This window comes from Equus caballus, chromosome 7 (genome assembly GCF_041296265.1).
Source record: "Equus caballus isolate H_3958 breed thoroughbred chromosome 7, TB-T2T, whole genome shotgun sequence".
NCBI classification, from domain to species: Eukaryota; Metazoa; Chordata; class Mammalia; order Perissodactyla; family Equidae; genus Equus; species Equus caballus.
Genome location: NC_091690.1, coordinates 86208291 through 86221255, shown reverse-complemented (window position 1 = coordinate 86221255; position 12965 = coordinate 86208291). Strand labels below are relative to the sequence as shown.

The 12965-nt window shown below is 45.6% G+C and overlaps 1 protein-coding gene across 5 annotated transcripts in view; it reads right to left on the bottom strand.

The window, feature by feature from the left end:
• Positions 1 to 12965, bottom strand: part of INSC (INSC spindle orientation adaptor protein) — a 126527-nt gene that overhangs the window by 67487 nt on the left and 46075 nt on the right. The window contains exon 1 of one of the 5 annotated variants that reach the window (XM_070273414.1): positions 7028 to 7165. The exons of the other annotated variants lie outside the window; for them this stretch is intronic. The gene's annotated coding sequence lies outside the window, so the exon portion shown is untranslated. Of the gene's footprint in view, positions 1 to 7027; positions 7166 to 12965 lie in introns of those variants that run through there. 5 annotated transcript variants of the gene reach the window in all.

Below are 12965 nucleotides of genomic sequence, written 5' to 3'. Positions count from 1 at the left end.
CAAATAAAATCCAGTCATATCAGATCACTAATGAAGCACTGAACGTGTGTTGAGTGCCTTATATTTAATGTCACAAAAGTGCCAGGCACTGCGGAAAAAGTGGAGATGCACACGCCCAGCCTCCACTCTCATGGAGCTTTTGATCTGCCCAAAGAATCAAGACAAAGTAATGATGAGTTAAAAAACAATGGATTTCAACATCACTTGAAGATGACGACAGAAGACGAGATGCACAGTTAATCATTAAGGCTGGGCTCCAGTCCCTTAGTCTTCGGCTTTGGCTTGCAAGAGTCTTCTAACTAGTCTTTCTGTTGCCAATCTTACCTGCCTCAAGTCATTCTCTGTCTGCTGCCAATCATTCTCTCATTCTACAAATAGGTATTCAGCACCTACTATGTGCCAAGTACTGTTCTAAGCCCTGGGCTGTAATAGCAAACAAGTAAATAAAAAACATTTCCCTTGCAAAGGTTACATTCAAGTGAGAGGACAGCCAACTTTCAAAATAAATAAGCAATGCATATAATACGTTGGGGGTGGTAGGCACTATGAAGGAAAAGAGTCTAGGAAAGAAAGGTAGAGAGTGCTGGGGGTGGAAGCAGAAGTAGGCATTGCAATTTAAAATAAGTGGATTGGAGAAGGCTCATTGGGAAAGGGACATTTGAGCCAAGACTTGAAAGACATGAGGGAGCAAGCCATGTGAATATCCAGGGGCAAACTGTTTTAGGGAGTGGGAACAGCAAGTGAAAAGGCTCTGGGGCACAAGTGTCCTTGAGATGTGTGAGGAATAGTAAGGAGGTCAGAGTCAGCCAGACAGAGAGATGGATGGGGGGCGTGAGGGGAGAGCAGTGGCGGGTGGGGATGAGGCAGACCCTGCAGAGCTGTGTAGGACAAGGTAGGACTCGGCTCTGATTCTGAGCACAGTACACAAAGGGCACTGGTGGGGCCAGCGAGGTGGGGCGGAACTATCAAGTAGGACAGAAACGAGAAAGGCACGCTGCAATATCGTGGTTAAGATCACGTCTTCATATTCGCTGGTATTTAATGAGGAGGAGTAGGACTTTCTGAACGAAGCAACTGTTTAACTCTAAGGCTTTTAAACGTAGTTCTTAACCACAAGGCTTATAATGTTTAACCACGGAAAGTGTACATGTGGTTTCTTATAGCAAATTGCCTTTTAAAGCGTTAAAAACAAAAACTCACCAATGACATTTCTCCCTCTCCCTTCATGAAAACAGCTATTATAATTTGTAAAGAATTTGAACATATATATATGTGTGTGTATAGAGAGAGAGAGAAACAGAGACAGAGACAGAGAGAGACAGAGAGTCACCTGAAATCACAGCGCCCTGGGGCCCATTCTGTCTTTATGACCTCATATTTAACTTTACATAAGTGGGATTGTATCACGTGTACTCTTTGATCATAGATAATTTCTACTCTTCTCACCTTATTATCTCTCCCTCAATCCTTGCCCCCGCAACCCTGGCCAACTCATGGTAACCTAGTGAGTGTCATTCCATATTTTTCTCCACACTGATCCATTCCTATATGGGCTTATATCCCGTAGGATCCTAAAACATCCTTTTCAACGTCTGAAAATTATTCCATGTTATAGACATACCACAATTTATTAAACCATTTTCCCAGTGTTGGCACTCACTTTATTTCCAGTTCTTGACCACTATAAACACCCTTATACATATGCCCTTACATATCAGTGTCTTCATTCTGGCTAGATCCCCAGGAGCAGAGTTGTAATTCAACAGATGCAGTCATGTTGGCTCCCCAAGGCAGCAATGCTTCCCATTCCCCCAACAATGGAGGAGAACTTTCTGTATATATATAGTTACTCCCCTTTGTGAATCTTCAGTGTTCCCCACCACCGACCATTGCCCCCGTCATGGGTCAAAATTCCTGAGGCTGGGAAAGGGGGGCTTCCGAGATCTGGCCCCAGCCTCCTTGCCACACATCTCCCTTTTCCATCTTCCCCCAACTCTTAGCACCCTTGCCACATACACGCTCTACACTCCAGGACACTCAACCTCCCTACTTCTCAAACATACTACTCTCTTTTACCATCCCCTGAGGCCTTGCACAGACATTGCTTCTCTCAGACACGAATTCCTTTTCCTTCTTCTCTACCTGGCAAGCTCCTACTCACCCTGCAAGACCTAACTCTAATGTTACTTTCTCTAAAAAGGCTCAGCCAGAGCTCATCAGCTGCTCCCCAGGGCCCCTGCATGTCTCTGTGCGTCCTCCAACAGAGCACTAATCATATTCTGTTGTAATTGGTGTGTTTGTCTGACTCTCCAAGTCCTGTGAGGGACAGTCCCTCATATCTAGCTTATTGCCAGTGCCTGACACATACCAACCGCTCAGTAAATGTACGCCAATGAACGAGGTACCAAACGGCAGGCATTTATTGCCATACCTCTGCAGAAGACTCCACATGCATCCACCACTCGGGCTGCCCAGAGAGTGCCCTAAGATCAACGTGACTGGAAAGGGAATATAGAGGATGAGAAAACATATGAACATCACGTTCTAGAGATACAGACCTGGGAGACAAACTGACCTAGGGGCTTTCAAGAGGCAACAAATGAACTAGTCACTCACTCACTGACTCATTCACCCATAAACACTTTGAGGTGGACCTCTGTTGTTTTCGTCTTCCCAGCATCTGTCCTTCTTCTGTCAAAGGCAAAGACAAGTTACATTAGCTGCCTCTTTGTGTGGCAACCTAGCCTCCAGCTTTTCCCTCCTGTTTGGGAAAGGTCCTTCCTCCCAAACACAAGGGTGGTCCTCTGGTGACCATGTCTGCGCTGTGTGAAGATGTCCCTCGCCATAGCTGGTGTTTGATCCTCAGGTGGGCTCCTGAACCAAGCTCCAATTCTCTCTCCCCAAATTGTCAAACTTAGAACCTAGAGTTTCAGAGACTGGAGTTGTTGGACGTGGGTCATGACGTTCATGACAGCAACTTCAGTTGCTGCGTGAGGAACCCCAGGATCATTTGGGGACAGTGGCATAAGTCCAAGAGTTAATCTCTATTAATTGTAACCAAAAGAACCTTTTCTAAAACTCAAGTACACAAATAAATAAGCAGCATTGAGTCAGTGCCATCCCTTAGAAAAAAGGTTTTCTGGGAATTCAAAGAAGGGAGCTGTCCCTTCCAGTTGGAGATCAAGGCAGCTGCCTGGGGAAGGTGGCTTTAGAGCTGGGTGGGGTTTGGACAGGTGAAGACAATGGGAGCATATTCCGGGGCGAGGGGGGTGGTCAGACAATGAGACAAGGAGTAGGTGAGCTGGGCTAGAGTTACACATTCTGGAAAAGAGGGAGAGATGAGAGGGAAAGCTGGGAAGGTGGACCTGGGTCCTGATCTTGAGAAGCTCTGGATGTGAGAGTAGGGTTGGGCACTTACGCTGGAAGCCCTGAGAAGCTGTGGAAGGGTGGCAGGGCCGGGCGACAGGGCTGGAGGCCCGTGGGCTTGAAAGACTGCTACATCACAGCACTTGGGACACAGGAAACACGTGGTGGAGGATGGGTCCCCCGATGTCTTCCAGTGGAAGAGCTCAGGGACCCCCAGGCAGGAGATACTCACACCCCTTTACTTCTGGCATGGATGGGAAAGGGCTGTGGAAGAGCCAGGAAGGCAGAAAAAGGGAATGAGAGCCACCAAATGCCTCCTACCTGGGCCCACCCAGGAGGCCTGATTAGATCGGAAACACATTTTCACCACCCCCTCCACCCCAATGCACACAGATGCATACTCAGGTCTTGCTCTTTAAGATCTTTCAGAATTAGAAAGAAAGTGGATTTCAGAAACTGTTAATTAAAACCCTAGTCGATTTATCACTCTGCTGGTAAGGGAAATGGAATGACAAAACTATTGATCTCCCCAGTATCTGAGTATTTGCGCCTCAGAGTGTCTGCGTTTGTGGACATGAACTCATCCGGGAGTCCGCCTGTATTACCTGTATGCCAGTGTCCCGGGGTCTGGATGTGAGTTTGTGCATCTCTACCTGCGCAAACACTCGGATAACTGTCTGCATTTACAGGGCTTGCGTCAGATAAACTCCACAACTAAAAACACATGGGGTGGGGCTTGAGTGTGAGCTGCATTTAGTGACTCAATTCCAAAGAAAAGAGAATAGAAAGTGGAGAAAAAATGTAACTCTGCCGTGGAGAAGCCTGGCAAACAGCACCTCAACCAAGCGGTTAGAGCGAACCTCACACTGAGGAGCCGTGTTGATAGCATGTACCCCTGATGTGATGCGATGACAAGGACACTTCCCCACTGGGGCCGTCTGCCCCCAAACACATAAGCTCAGTGTCATCATGCAAAAAACATCAGGGACCCCAACTGACGGACATTCCACAAAATATCTGACCAGTACTCCTCAAAACTGGCAGGGTCATCCAAAAAAAGGAAGACTGAGAAACTGTCACAGACCAGAGAACACCAAGGAGAGTGATGACTAAGTGTAATAAGATATGCTGGATGGAATCCTGAAACGAAAAAGGACATTTACGGAAAATTAGAGAAATCTGAATACAGTCTGGAATTTAGCTAATAGTAACAAACCTGTGCTGGTCCCTTAATTGTGACAAACGTACCATGCTCATGTAAGACGTTAACAATCGGGGCAATTGGGTATGGGGTATATGAGAATGCTCTGTACCATCTTTGCAATTTTCTGTAAATCTAAAACTTTTTAAAAATAAAAACGTTTCTTCAAATAGAAATACAGGGTTTGGGTTGGGAGGTAGAGTCCAGATGAGAAGCCTGAGGATTTTTTACCCCGTCCTTGCAGAAAGAATTTCACTTCCCTTGCTTCTTCCCTGGGCAGAAGCACAGGCTGAGACTGGCCATCTCTCTGACTTTGTGCCACGAGCCCCATGGAAGGAAGACCTAGAGAATTCAAGCTCCAGTGAACAGGGAGGTGGAACCCAGCTAAGGAGCCAGGAGTGGAAACGTCCTCAAAGAACCTGGAAGTGGAAGGAAAGAAGGTGCCCCGCTGGGTTAGGGGATGAAGTTGTTCTCTTGAGTCAAAGGAACACACAGCAAGCCTAGCTGGCTTTGTCTTCCGGTCGGCCCCATTATCTGCCCTAGGGCCCCCCAGTGGCTGGATCCCAGGAGAGCCTCTTGGACCTGCGCCTTCTGTGCTCAGCTACCCCAGGGATGCCTCCCTCTGGCTCAGTCAGGCCCTCAGACTGCTCATAATGAGCCTGCTCCCTCCTTAATCGCCTGAACAGGCTTTGACCCAGAGCTTCCCCGGGATGGGACCGAACGGCCTATTGTGTAAGGGGCTTGAGCATAAAAAGAGCTTCCCCAGGCCCAGGCCAACAAGGCTTGCATGCTAGCATGTGGGGCAGAAAGAGCCAGCTCTGCTCCTCATAACCTGTGTGATCAGAGGCTGCGGCTGCCTTTATTGCCCCCCTTTCCTGAAATTCTTACTGAAATAACATACATACATAAAAGTGAACAAATCAAAAGATCAAGCTGCAGTTTGATGAATTTTCATAAGGTCAACACACCCATGAATCCAGGAACCAGAAAAAGTCTCCCCTGTGGCCCCTTCTGGTCACGCCCCAGTCAAGATAACCAGTATCCTGACCTTTAGCAACATGCATCAGTCTTTTGAGTAAGTTTCTTAACCTCTCTGAGCCTCAATTTCTTCATCCGTAAAACAGAGACAATAATATACCCTCCTGTGCCAGGCTGATGGGAGAATTAAATGAAGTGGCGAATGTGAAGAGCCTAGGACATTGCATGGAGCAAAGGAGACGCTCGAAAATGTTAGCTCTCTTTGCTGCCCTCCCTCACAGGTAACACTTTAGCACCTGTGATAATGACTATAATAATGGTAGGATCTTGGGGCATACTCCACGTGTTGAGCCCTGTGCTAAGTGCTTTACATGAATTATTTGATTTATTCCTAGGGACAATTGTCTATTAGGTTTTATTATTATTCCCATTTTACAGATGAGAAAACTGAGATGCAGAGAAGTAAAATCATCCAGGTAAAAAGCAGTAGCACTGAGGTTGAAACCTGGTCTCTCTGACTCCAGAGTCTACTCTCAGCCTCCACGTTTGCTGTTTCCTACTCTGCCCACCCCTCAGAAAAAACAGAGGAGTAGAGAGCAAGATGTGGCAGCCTTAACACAGGGAGACAGGAAGGACCGTTTTCCCAAGCAAGAACTTCAAGGCTGTTTATGAGCAAGAGGAAGATGAAAGGGAGCTGTGAGCCGCTGCATCTGCCTACAGCTCTGGAGTGGCAGCGGACCAGGATCCCAGGCCCCACAGATGCAATTACTGCTTTCGGGCCAAACCCTCTCCCGGCTGTCCAGCTGCCGGAGCCGCCTTCCAGGGTGACAGCCTCAGAAATGAGGACAGACAGGGGGCGCCTGTGGGGAAAGCAGAATCTGGTTTTCTTTAAGAATGAGCTTAAAATAACTTCTATTTCTAGAGATTGGTTAAACAAATGCCCCCTCTTTCTCCCCAAGCAGCAACAAAACACGCTGAGAAGAATAAATCGAGAGGATTATTATCCCCGCTCAATCTCACTCAGTGGCTGGTCCCCAGGCCCCGTCAAGCTGGCACACCCCACTTAGGTTTAGGCCAGTTCTGACCAGGGCAGGGAGACATCAGGAGGTCCTGGCCCACCAGTAGGTGGAGGGCAAAATGTGTTGGCTGCTCAGGACATATATATCTCCCACCCAGCCTGACTTCGCCCAGCAGGCTGTGCAAACTGAGCTGCCCAGTTACAACTAAACCATTGAGATAATAATATAATGATCTTTAGCTAAAAAAATAAAGAGAGAATTGAGTGAAAGCAGCTCTGAAGTCACAGGGAAAGAGATGTAGACAAAAGCCATCACCAGTGAATAACTAAGATGCACTGGACCCTTACTGCCCCAAAGGCTGTAAACTTATCATACGTTATTTTATTCTCGCAAGAACCTGATTAGGAGCACATTCTTACTGTTCCATTTTACAGATGAAAATGCAAAGGTGCAGAAGACTTACGCGATTCAAGAGAGCCAGAACTCCATGCAGGCAGCCTGATTCCAAAGACTGTGTGTCTACTGGCCACACATTACAGCTTCTCCATCTGCCTCTCTCTTCCGTCTGATTCTGAGATACCCTCAAAGGCAGGCACTGTCTGACTTATCTCAGCATCACTAGCACTCAGCACAGGCCCTGACACATAGTAGGTATCAATAAATATTTAATTGAATCAAGTAAACAAGAGACTGCCTGGGGAATACGGATTATAAGCCTTGTCACATGAGCTAAAAATATTTTCTGACCTTGTAGGATGCCACCAAAGATGAGCATGATAGCCCTGGCCTAGCACGTGGGGACCCCCTGCACTCACCCCTTTCTCTGTTCCAGGACTACACTGCAGGAGATGCAGAGTCTGTCTTTGGCTAGGCTGTCAGGGAAAGCATAGGCGATTCTCTGCTATACTTCTTTCCTAGCGGTAAAAGTTTGAGAGTTGGGCAAGTAACTAGATCCCACAAAAGACATTATAATAAAGTTTCTTGTTTAATAGTTTCTTCTTTTAATATTTAGTATTTAATAGAAATACTTAAAGCCAGTGCCAGTAGAATCAGAGGGACCTTTTGTACGTGCAACTTTCCTACATTCCACTAAGCAATGCTCTGGTTGGGTAGAGCTTGGACCCTAAGCAATTACTGTCCCAGTTCTCATATTCTGGCCTGAGCTTACAGGCAAACGGTTTTCTGGTGAGGTGTGGATATATGTACTCAAGCCTTGGAGAAGAGGCTGAAGGTAGATCTGAGCTCCCAAGGTAGGTGCCTATCCACATCTTACAACAGTAACAAGCATAAACTCTTCTCAACCAGTTCAACAAGGTTGGAAACATTAAGCAGAGGCTCTCAGACAATCCCTGGTCAACCTCGTTCAGTGCAACACTAGTGATGCTGACCATGCGCCCGGCCTTGTGCTGGTGATCTCGCCCTTGGGAAGCTCACACAGTCTCATAGAAGAGAGACAACAAATATAACCCAACTCCACTCTCACCCCAACACAACATGCCATCATCTCAAGGATTTCCAGGAGTCCCCAGAGTTCGTCTCACATATATTCCCCCAAAAACACTAGTTCAGTCAACCATAGGTGACATTGGGTGATTCTGACACCCTTTCTTCCCTTAGCACCTTACACTGGGTATTATTCTAGCTGCTAAGTCCTGCCAGTTTCACCCAGTATGGCTGCCTTTCCTTCTGGGTAATGTCATGCTGTCTGGATTCTACTAGACGTCTCAGGCTGTCACAGCCACCACTTCTTCTTTTCTGCATCTTCTAGGTACAGTCGTACCACCATCAGAGTCAGGCATGTCACTGGTCTTCTAGCCATCATGTGTCTCATGTTGGGTACCACTCCTCCCACCAGAGCATGAACTCTGGAGCTGGACTGCCTGGATTAAATCCCAGATCTGCCACTCACTGACTGTACCACGTTGGGCAAGTTACATAACCTCTCTGTGCTTCAGTTTCCTCACTGGCAAAAGGGAGGGATAGTAATACCTAACTCCTAGGCTTTTTGTGATTATTAAGTGAATATATATGTATAAAAACATATACGCACATACACATATATGCATGTATGTGTGGAGATATATATTTGCTTAGAATAATCCCTGACAGGCAGTTTTATATGTGTTAGTTATTATTAGAGCAGTTTTAATTAAAGAAGCTGTATCATTAGAACTTAGCTACTTAAAAGTAAGAGAAATAAGGAAAACTCTAGGAAGATGGCAGTGGTGGCAGCATAGTTTCTCAGTCTCTCCAAATCCCCACATAAAAACTGACAGAGCAACTAGATAATAAAACAAAAACCCCATGGATGATATTTACAACAAAACTAGATGATAAAATATCCACACAAACCTGAAAATACAGGAAGTGGGGACAAACCACCTCCAGCTTCAAGACCCGCTTGGTGTCACCTGCATGAGAGAAAGAGGAAGGAAGCAGTAAGGGGCACCTGATGAACATGAGAAAGGAGAACCCCAAAGTAGCCACTGGGTGTTCACTGGGAAGCACAGGATGACCATTTGAGGACAGTAACTGAAACTAGAGGGGGGTTGCCTCTCTCATGAGGTGAGGGCATAGCACCCACTCTGAACACTCAAAACTGAACCAGCAGGAATCTTTTCTACAACAAAGTGCCAGGTGGAGAAGAAACTTCTGGGAGTGGAATTGGAATTGAGCAGGGCAGGGGCGCAGATACAAAGGATGCTCAGATCAATGTGGGGGTGGAGGCAGAGCTGGGAACTCTCAGAAAGAAGAGCACCGTATTTTTGAACCCCACACAAAAACAAAAGAGGATGGAGCTCTGTGAACTTAGAACAGCTTTCCTGAACCTGCTGCCCTGTAGAAGCTCGAGAAAAGTAATTTTACATAACAATGAGCAACAAAAAGATTACTCAAGTCCCATCCTCTACATAGTTATTTTAGAAAGAGAATAAAGAGCAGAATAATATCCCTACGAGGAGAAAATGCCCAGAAAATGCTCACAAAACAGAGGAAACTATAACTTACTATCTCAAAATCAGCTCCTAATTTTCAAATGATATAAGATAAGAAACAGAAGCATAAAACCTCAGAAATGTCCTAACTCAGGAAAGAATTAAAAATAAAAGAGAAATGCCATTTTAGAAAAAAAGACTAAACAAGGAAAAGCACAAGCTAATGTCTTTATAAATCAAGCGCAAAAAGAAGGAAACTCAGAAAGTAAAAGAAAAAAGAAAGATACAAAGGATTTGTGAGAAAGCGACAAATATTAAAGATAGCCAAAGAAGATTCAACATACACACAAGAACAGTTCCTGAGGAAGGAGCTCAAAACTCAGGGACAGAATACATACTCAAAATCATAAGTCAGGAAAACTTTCCTGGAAAAATATTTTTTTTAGCTATGTATTGAAAGAGGATACTACATACATGAAAACAAACATACATAATGTATTCTAGTAAGATTTTTGGGCTTTTATAAAGAAAGAAAGCAAATCCTTTGTGTATCTAGAAATAAGTGCATGGTACTTATAAAGGACAAAAAATTATGCTATGGTGTGTTTTTTTTGAGAGCAATGCTTTATACCAGAGAAAAAAGCAGAGTAACATATTTAAAATACCCAAGGAAATAAAGTGTGAGCCAAGGGTTTTATATTCAGCTAAAATGATTTTCAAGTATAAGGCGAGAAGGAACTCTGACTCTGGTGGCAGCAAGGATGTTGGAGAATAATCATTCAAGAATAACTAAGAAGATAAAATCAACAGGACTTGGACACTGACCCAAATGGATGATGAGGGAGAGGGAAGAGTCAAAGATGTGACCCAGATTTTTGACTTGAGCAGCTGAATGGATAGGAGAAATAAATTCAGAAGACAGGAAGGTGGGTTCAGTTCGAGGCATGTCGAGTCTAATGGGCCCACCATCTCTTCTTTTGAAAAAGTCCAGTCCTTCTCAGCCTGGACCTCCCATAGAATTTCATTGCAAAAATTTCCAGGCGCTCCCTGCGTCCACACAGAGTGTGCAGCTGACATACTCTCACAAGTTCCACCTTGAATATTCATTCCTTCATTCAATAAATATTTCCTTGGTGCCTACTATGTGCCAGGAATTGTTCGAGCTGCTTGGGATATATTACTGAGCAATAAAACAAACATCTCTGCCCCTGTGGAAGAAACATTACAGCAGGAAAACAGACAATAACAATAAAGGTAATACATTAAAAAGCATATAGCATGTTAAAACTGGTAATTTCTACTAAGACATAGAGTTAGAATAAGTGGGGAGAAGATTGTTCATGTGGGAGGCAGGGAGGCAATTGCCATTTTAAATAAGCAGTCGGGGTAGGGCTCCTCGAGAAGGTAAGACATGAGCGAATGCTTCAAGAAGGTGAGAGATCAACCTCGCTGAAACACAGCGCTGAGCACTGCAGGCAGAGGGAACAGACAGCGCAAAGGCTCCAGGTGGGAGCATGCCTGATTTGTTAGAGAAACAATACAGAGATGCGTGTGGCAAGGGAGTGAGCAAGGGAAAGACCAGTAGGACGTGAGCTCAGAGAAGGGACTCGAGCCAGATCATGTAGGGCCGGCCTGGAAGCCATTGCAAGCACTCTGGGTCTCACTCTGAGTAAACAGGAGAATTCCTCCAGAGACATCCAAGTCATTTGTCAGCTGGGTCCACCTCACCCCTATGCTTCTCTACAATGCAACCTGGAAGGCTCTCTCTCACTAAAGACTTTATAAAAACACACATAGATTAATTTAAATTGACTTAACCTCTGCTATGCAGTGAATTATAAACTGTTTACTAAACAGTTAATTTAAGCATAATTATTTATGCAACAAGCTATAAATAATTTACAGTGCGGTTAGGGTATTGACTTCCAGCCCCTCCTCACCAGGGCACTGGCAAAGCCCAGCCATCTGTGACTAAAGGAAAGGTTGCTTCTCTGATCTTGTTCAAATCTTCCAATGTTTTCGTTGCCCTGCTTCTGACCCACTTCTGAATCCCACGCTGAGCTGCAGAGGTCTTTCTGTGCATCAGGGCTTTTGTGGAAGGGGCAGACAATTCTCCATCTCTCCATCTCTAACCACCCAAGCTCACATTTTAAGTGTAGAGCCTTCACAACGTATGGTGTTGGACAGCTGACAGCGGTCCTGCCCCTAACTTGCAGCTGACCGGGACCAGGAACAAGGCTTTCACTCCTGCAATGGACTCTGCAAAATGCCTCCTGCACCCCCGTTACTCTGGGAACGGCCTCTTTCCCCCTGTGATCTTTCTGTTCTCTGCCGTCTCCTGCACTCACCCTCGGCTCCAAGCTGTAGCATTGTAAAGAGTTTTCAGATTGTTGCCAGAAATCCTCATTTTCATTATTCATCCTACCCACCTTGATATATGTGTTTCATCCCATTTTCTGTCAATTAAATGGTTCAGTACAACCTGGCAAGTGAGCTGATCCTACATTTCAGGTATTCCCAGGAGTGCTGGGGAAGGGAAATGGGACCACCAATTCACCTGGAAGCTAAAAACTGTGAGTAATTTGTGAAAGGGGCCCGCATAATGGCACTACAGTCACTTCGCCCCGTCCACTTCTCCAGGTTGGGATCTTCCGTCAATCTATAGGAGGGTTTGAAGCTAGGGAAAAATCTGACTGCTCTAAAAAATCAATTTAAAAAAGTACATCTAGCACAGTTCCAAGCATGCTGTAAAGAAAACTTCATCAGGTACCTTCTGTGTGCTGGGCACATAGCAAGGCTTGCACATACAACATCTATCTTGTATTCACAGGAAGCCTATTATCCCCATTTTACAGAGGGGAAAAAACCGAGGCTCAGAGAGGTTCCCACAGCCAGTCAATGGCAGAGCCTAGACTTCAGTCCAGGTCTGCCTGGCTCCAGATCCTGTGGCCTCACCTCCTCCCCTGTCTGTCCAGCACCCTCACGGAGCACATAGTTGTTTCTGTCTCAGAAAGCTAAGGAACAGGCATTTGGCTCCAGGTAACTGTTTCCTGCCCAATGAGCCAATGTGTACATTTAACAGCTGCCTCCTCTCTGATGACTCAGAGATCATCTTGTTAATCTTTCAACCTCTGGTATTTTCAATGCCCTCAGAGGGAGAGAGCACACCACTGACACTCCCTGGCCTCTCATTATTTCACATCTAAAAAAGGATACATGTGTGCATGCATTGCCAGTGTGACCATGAGAGCCAGCATGAGGATACTAACAGGCAGAACACCTGAGGAGGAACCATGACCTGTGTCCTTTTCCTACTTTCACCTCTTAATAGCTGTGTGCCTTTGCACATGACACTGACCTCTCTGAGCCTCAGTCCCTGACCTGCTCTCCTCCTCATTTCCAACAACTGTCCCAGCCACGCTGAGTTCTTTCAGTCCCTCTGCTGTGACTTCCAGCCTCCCAGCCTTT